Source organism: Apis dorsata, unplaced genomic scaffold, assembly GCF_000469605.1.
Source record: "Apis dorsata unplaced genomic scaffold, Apis dorsata 1.3 scaffold_104, whole genome shotgun sequence".
In the NCBI taxonomy this organism is placed as follows: domain Eukaryota; kingdom Metazoa; phylum Arthropoda; class Insecta; order Hymenoptera; family Apidae; genus Apis; species Apis dorsata.
This window is the reverse complement of record NW_006263402.1, coordinates 250,273-256,129: the sequence shown is the minus strand read 5'-3', so window position 1 is coordinate 256,129 and position 5,857 is coordinate 250,273. Positions and strand designations below refer to the sequence as shown.

Genomic DNA, 5,857 nt, shown 5'->3' with positions numbered 1-5,857 from the left:
ATATATATATATATATTAATATTATGCCAAATTGAGGAGTTGAATCTTCATTCCAATTAAAATTAAAAAATTTTCAAAATTCCACCGATAAATCGATTTTATTTAAGCAACGAGAACACTATAGAGATATCTCGGTTTCATTAAAAACCGCCTTGACATCTTTACGTATCGACGAGCTTCGATGATTGGCCAACAAAAGCGGACAGCCTTGAGTGGTTTTCGCGTGCAGCTTGTCGAAGAGGTTGTGTCGCATCGAGCGATCTCGCGGGCTCCCACGAAGATAATGAAAACTGCGAGATGGAGGAAACGGGACGAAAGTGCATAGGCCGTAACCCTCTCGAGGGTTCCAGGCGAATAAGGATCTTGCCTTGCGACTGTCTCCAGCGCCAATCTCTCATAGGTAATCTAATCTTAGGGAAAAAGGAATATTTCTCTTGGTTTATTGCTGGCTGGCATTGAATATTGGTTGGTTGGAGAAAGATTGGAACGAGTTTTTTTTGATGAAAAGTGATGAAGTATTTCCATTGTATTTTTAGAATTAAAATCTATCTTCAGTTGAATTTTTTGGGGCGAATTTCCTCGGATTTTTTTATGCAAAAAAGATTTCAAAAAGGACGATTCAAAAGAGCGTTAGATTCAAAAGTGAATCGTAGTTCTTCGAGTGTTTTGTTAGACTCTTTCGGTTCACTGATGAAACCAGTTTCTACATTAGCACGAAGGTGAAACTGGTAAAGTCAAACTGGTTCTTTTAAGTCTAATTTTAGTCCTATTGAATAATTGTAGAAAAGGTCAACAAAGACACCTTTTTTCTTTTTCTTCTTCTTGTATTTCTTCTGTCTTTAATTTTATATAATTATATATACGTTAATTCAATTTATCAATTTATAAATCTGCAGCTTAACTTTCTCAATATCGATCTTGATGAACTTGAAATATATCGTCAAAGTTTCTATCCTATTGAATAATTGCAGAAAAGGTCAACAAAGACACCTTTTTTTCTTCTTCTTCTTCTTCTTGTATTTCTTCTATCTTTAATTTTATATAATTATATATACGTTAATTCAATTTATAGATCTGCAGCTTAACTTTCTCAGTATTGATCTTGATGAACTTGAAATATAAATAAATATATAATCGTCAAGTTTCTCAAAGTAAGAAACTTCAATATAATATCAAAATCATTTCTTTTTTGTGTTACAAATAACACAATTTTTAATATTCTATAAAGTACATCCCCTTCCTCTATCTCGTCATAAAAATTACTTCATTGGAGCGCGTGTTAAAGTCGACCAAAATAGATCAAAATCATCGCGTAATCGAAAGATCTACACGCAAGTCCCGTGCAATTGAACTTCGATAGAGAGAGGGAGCGATGGTAACGGGGCCCCCAGACCTTTCTCCTCCAAAGGAACACGTTCCCAGGTGTTCCCTGATTGGTCGAGGGAACGGAAAACGCCCCACCACGTCCTCCTCAGGTTCATTGTAGTAAACGCACAGCGAGTAAGACTTCTTGGAAAACATGGAACGAAACGAAACGAAACGTCGCGTCGCGTCGCGACGTCTGCTCCCTCCTGATGTTGTTGATGTTGAGAAAAATACGCATCGGGATCCTCCCAGGTGTTCCCACGGGGTTAATTAGCAATCTAGTGTGTTAATTGCCAACAGGATACCTTATTTCGAGCTGAAAGTTTCGAGGAACGTATAAATAGGATTTGGCCTCCGGGTTGCCGACACTCTGTTTCTTCCTTGCAATTTTTTATTTTTTTCATTCCATCCGTGCGATTTCGGGGCTAACCTTTGAGGCACTACGACGAGGGAGGATTATTGAGTTCGTTCTTGGTCGTTTTGAAGTGGAAGAGAGGTTTAAATATAGAGTTTGAGAGAAGTTGGAATATATAATATGATTTGATAAAAATTATTTGAGAAATTATCTTTAAATTTCCCTTTTCTTCTTATAATAAATATGTAAAGGACTTAATAATTTTTGAAACTTTGATGATTAAATTATTGTCATTATATAATATAAATTATATAATTTTAATTTCATTTAATTTCATGAACCAGTAAATTGAAATTTTTTTTATCAATCTTAAGATCTATCCTCCAGAACTATTTCAATTTTTATTTTAACACGAATAATCGATCGATTTATGAATGTATGGCTAGAATGAGACATGTAAAATATGCACAATTTCACAAGATCAGAAAATTGAAAAGAATGATAGTCTGCAAGCGTAAAATATGAAAGTTTCTTCCGAGAAGAGGAAGTATCTCCGCATACCAGAGAAGGGGTACGTGTATCCTCCAAGAATTCGACCTCGAATAGTTGGTGGTGATTCACCGGGGACATATTCCAAGGGTCGAAACACCTTTGGGGTAAAAAACCATTGATCTTTTTGGCTCATTATTTTCGTTGCTTCTTTGACTTTACGACTATGAGACTTGACGCACTTTCACCTCACTCTTTTAAACCGCAACGATTATTGTTGCAATAAAATTTTTTTCTTTTTTTGCTCGTCTCCAAGGCACTCGGTCTAAATTTTCTGTTGATAGAATCATAAAAATACTTCTATCTTCAATTATATCTTTCTTTCATTTTTTTTATCTTTCAGATAAATTTCACAATTAAAGATCATCATCATTTAATTTATTCTTACTCGTATTTATCTTATCCAAGTTATCTGTTTTTCTAATTTTATTCGAAATAATTACTTTATCCTCTACAATAATTTAAATCCATTTTTTAGACAATCTACACCATCAAATATACCATCTAAAAGAAACAAAAACCTCATGAAACCACGCCCAAACATTGACCTCCGTTCCAAACCTATTTCAGTAATGGTGAAACACATTTCAGGCAATCGCATTCGACATCAAACCGAACTGCATAGCTCGCATTATCCTAATGAACTTTTATTATTGCACAAACCCCGTTACTCTCGATGTTATCGAAGAGGCGCGCGCGATTAAGGGAAGAAGAAATTTATTAATTTTTCGTACAGGATACATACAGTTACAGTCGTCCCGTCAAGATAATGACCGGTCATTTGGGCAATTGGGCACCATTATCAGGGATGTTTGTCCTCTCTCCAGATGAACAGTTATACTAGACGTAACACCAGAGTCCTCCACTCAGGAATTTATTCTCGTTTTATCCAATGCTAAGAGTACGATTTGCGGTATAGTTGCGGTCGTACCAACTCTGTTTCCGGAAGTCTCCAATGGTTTCTCTTGAACTTGTATCTTTGTGATTGTATAGAGAACTTTCATCGATAATATTTCTCGACCGTGCCTCCCTTGAACTTGCCAATTGAATTTATTCGTACTTATGATAGTACAGAATTTTGATAGCTTTTTTTATGTTAAAAAAGTAATCGTTTCGTACGATATTAATTTTGTTTCATGCTTTTGAATCTACATTAGGATAGAAAGAAAATTATTCGTTATTTTCCTTTTCTCGATTTCCTATTTCTTTTGCGGCATAATTTTCATAGTAAATGATTATGTTCTTCGATTTGTATCGTCATTGATAAATGATATTTCAAACAAATTCTTTATATTATTGATACGTAATTGTTTTCCGATATTTTTCAAATATAAGTGAAATATAATTGTGAACAAATATAATTATATGTAGTAATACTTGTCTTTGAAATTTTAAACAGTCTAATTTAAATTAATTTAATAATTAAGATATACAATTGTGATAAACATAAGAAACTATCAAGTTATTGTAAATGAATATTTCCTATAGTTATTTCCTTCTTCGCGCTTATCCGACAGCCAACTTCCTGTATTAAAGCACACCACGTACTCGTAGGTGTCATTCCATTTTCCGCAAACAAGTTTGCAAGTTCCAAGCTGATATCACGCGACGAAAGTCTCCTTATCCAGCTCCATTCACTTCTCCTTATTATTTAATAATCGCGAATCGTGGGCGTTCGAGAGCGTAACGCAAGTAGCCGCTTAAATTGCGTGGGCTCGATAGTATTTCCTTCTTCCTAAACAAAATGGCATATTGAACCAAGTCTCAGGCACAAAACGTTTATATGAATATTTAAGTGGAAGCGATCCCTCCTACGTTTCGAATCTCGTCCCTCGTCCACCGGAAACCACGCTTTTATCGAGTTTTGGAGACTTTGTTCGCTGGATGGGCTCGTGGATGGCATATTTATTCGTGTATAAAATTCATCATTGCGGCCATCGCGAATTATATTCATCCAATATCTATTTTCTAAGAAACAAAACGTATAAGGAAACTGATCATTCGCGGAAATTATTTCCATAAATTTGAATAACAAACAATTGAATTTCTTTTTTTCCATAAAATATTTTCCATTTTATAAAATATTTTATAAAACATTGTATTGTTTGCGATTATTAAATCAATAATTTGTAAATTCGTAAAAATTTGTCGGAATCGAAAATGCGATGAAAATTTAAATCAACGTACAAATCTCTGAATGAACTCCACAGTCCACAGTCTCGCCATGGGACACGATTTGGTCAGATAAATTCAAGCGTAGCTGCGTCCAGTTTTTCGGTGCGTCCACTATGCCTTTTTCAAGCCCTGTCCCTTGTACACCATCCTTATGTATTGGGGCCCAATCGTATCTCGTATATCGGGGGGCCCGTGGAATATGTAGAACTGGCTTTGTCCCAGTGCTCGTAGTACGGGCCTCTCGTATTCTCGTACGATTCACGTACACCTTTACGACCACACGGATAACCGTTCCTCGTGACTGGCGTTAATTCTACGTAGAGGAGTGGTGGACTTCAGGGACGTACAGAGAGAGTAATTTTAATGCGAGATTGTGCAGAAGCTGAAGTTGATCTTTCATGAAAATAAACTGCTGATTCAACGGGATTAGTCGATCTTCCTTTTTTTTTGTTTTTTTTTTGTTTTTTTTTTTGCACGTCCGTATGCTTATCTTAGAGGTAAACGCCGTGAAAATTTGCATAAATATTGGCAATTCGGATTTCTGTATTCAGTTATTTTAGGTTGCTTTGATATTCACGCACAACCGATCTTTCTCTTCTTGAGAAAGTATTATAAAGTCGATATTTGTGTGTTAATAATGATTGGGAAGAGTAATGTAATGAAGATGATTTTTATGTTTTTTTCTTTTTAATTAGTTAGGATTATTGCGTCATTCTTGCGATAATTTTGAAACGGGTAATCACAGTTTTAAAAATTCTTGGAAAGTAATTTTTTGATAATAAAATTCTGTTGATGAAGATAGTTATTTCAGAGGAAAGAGAAATTTGATTGTTCAAGAGGTAAAGTTATTTCTTATCTGCATGTGTAACCTACGTACAACGGATAAGAAACTGTGTCAGCATATTTTATGTTCCTTGATAAGCAGTCTTATTGATTAAGACTTTCTCTACAGTGATGCAAGTCTCCTGGTCTAATGCCAAAGAATCAATTGGCCGCTTCGTATTCCCAGTGGAAATATAATAGAATATATCCATGATAAATTCAGATCTTTTCTTTTTTTAATTTTCTATGAATTTCATTCAAATGCGCAATACATATTTTATTTTTTTGATTTATTTGAAAATAAGAGTTTCACCATTACTCTGAAAGTTCACTTTATTTCGTCTGCCTTTTGGGGCTCTCATCTATTTCATCAACCTTACCACCAACACCTGCTCCCAACCTCCCTTTCAAACATATTTCACAGCCCTTCGGAGGATCCTTCGATATGAATCATCGTTGCACGCAGGTTGCTATAAGAGCTTATTACAAATTCATACTTCTCACGGAATATAATTTTTTTATGAAGAAAGAAATCAATACAAAATAGTTCTTTTTTCATTTTACAATATTTAAAACTATTTCTTCTACTTT

The 5,857-nt window shown here is 34.7% G+C and overlaps 1 protein-coding gene across 3 annotated transcripts in view; it reads left to right on the top strand.

Moving 5' to 3' along the window:
• The window catches only part of LOC102678491 (mediator of RNA polymerase II transcription subunit 12), a 94,599-nt gene that overhangs the window by 67,467 nt on the left and 21,275 nt on the right, over positions 1-5,857 (top strand). The gene's annotated exons all lie outside the window — the stretch shown is intronic.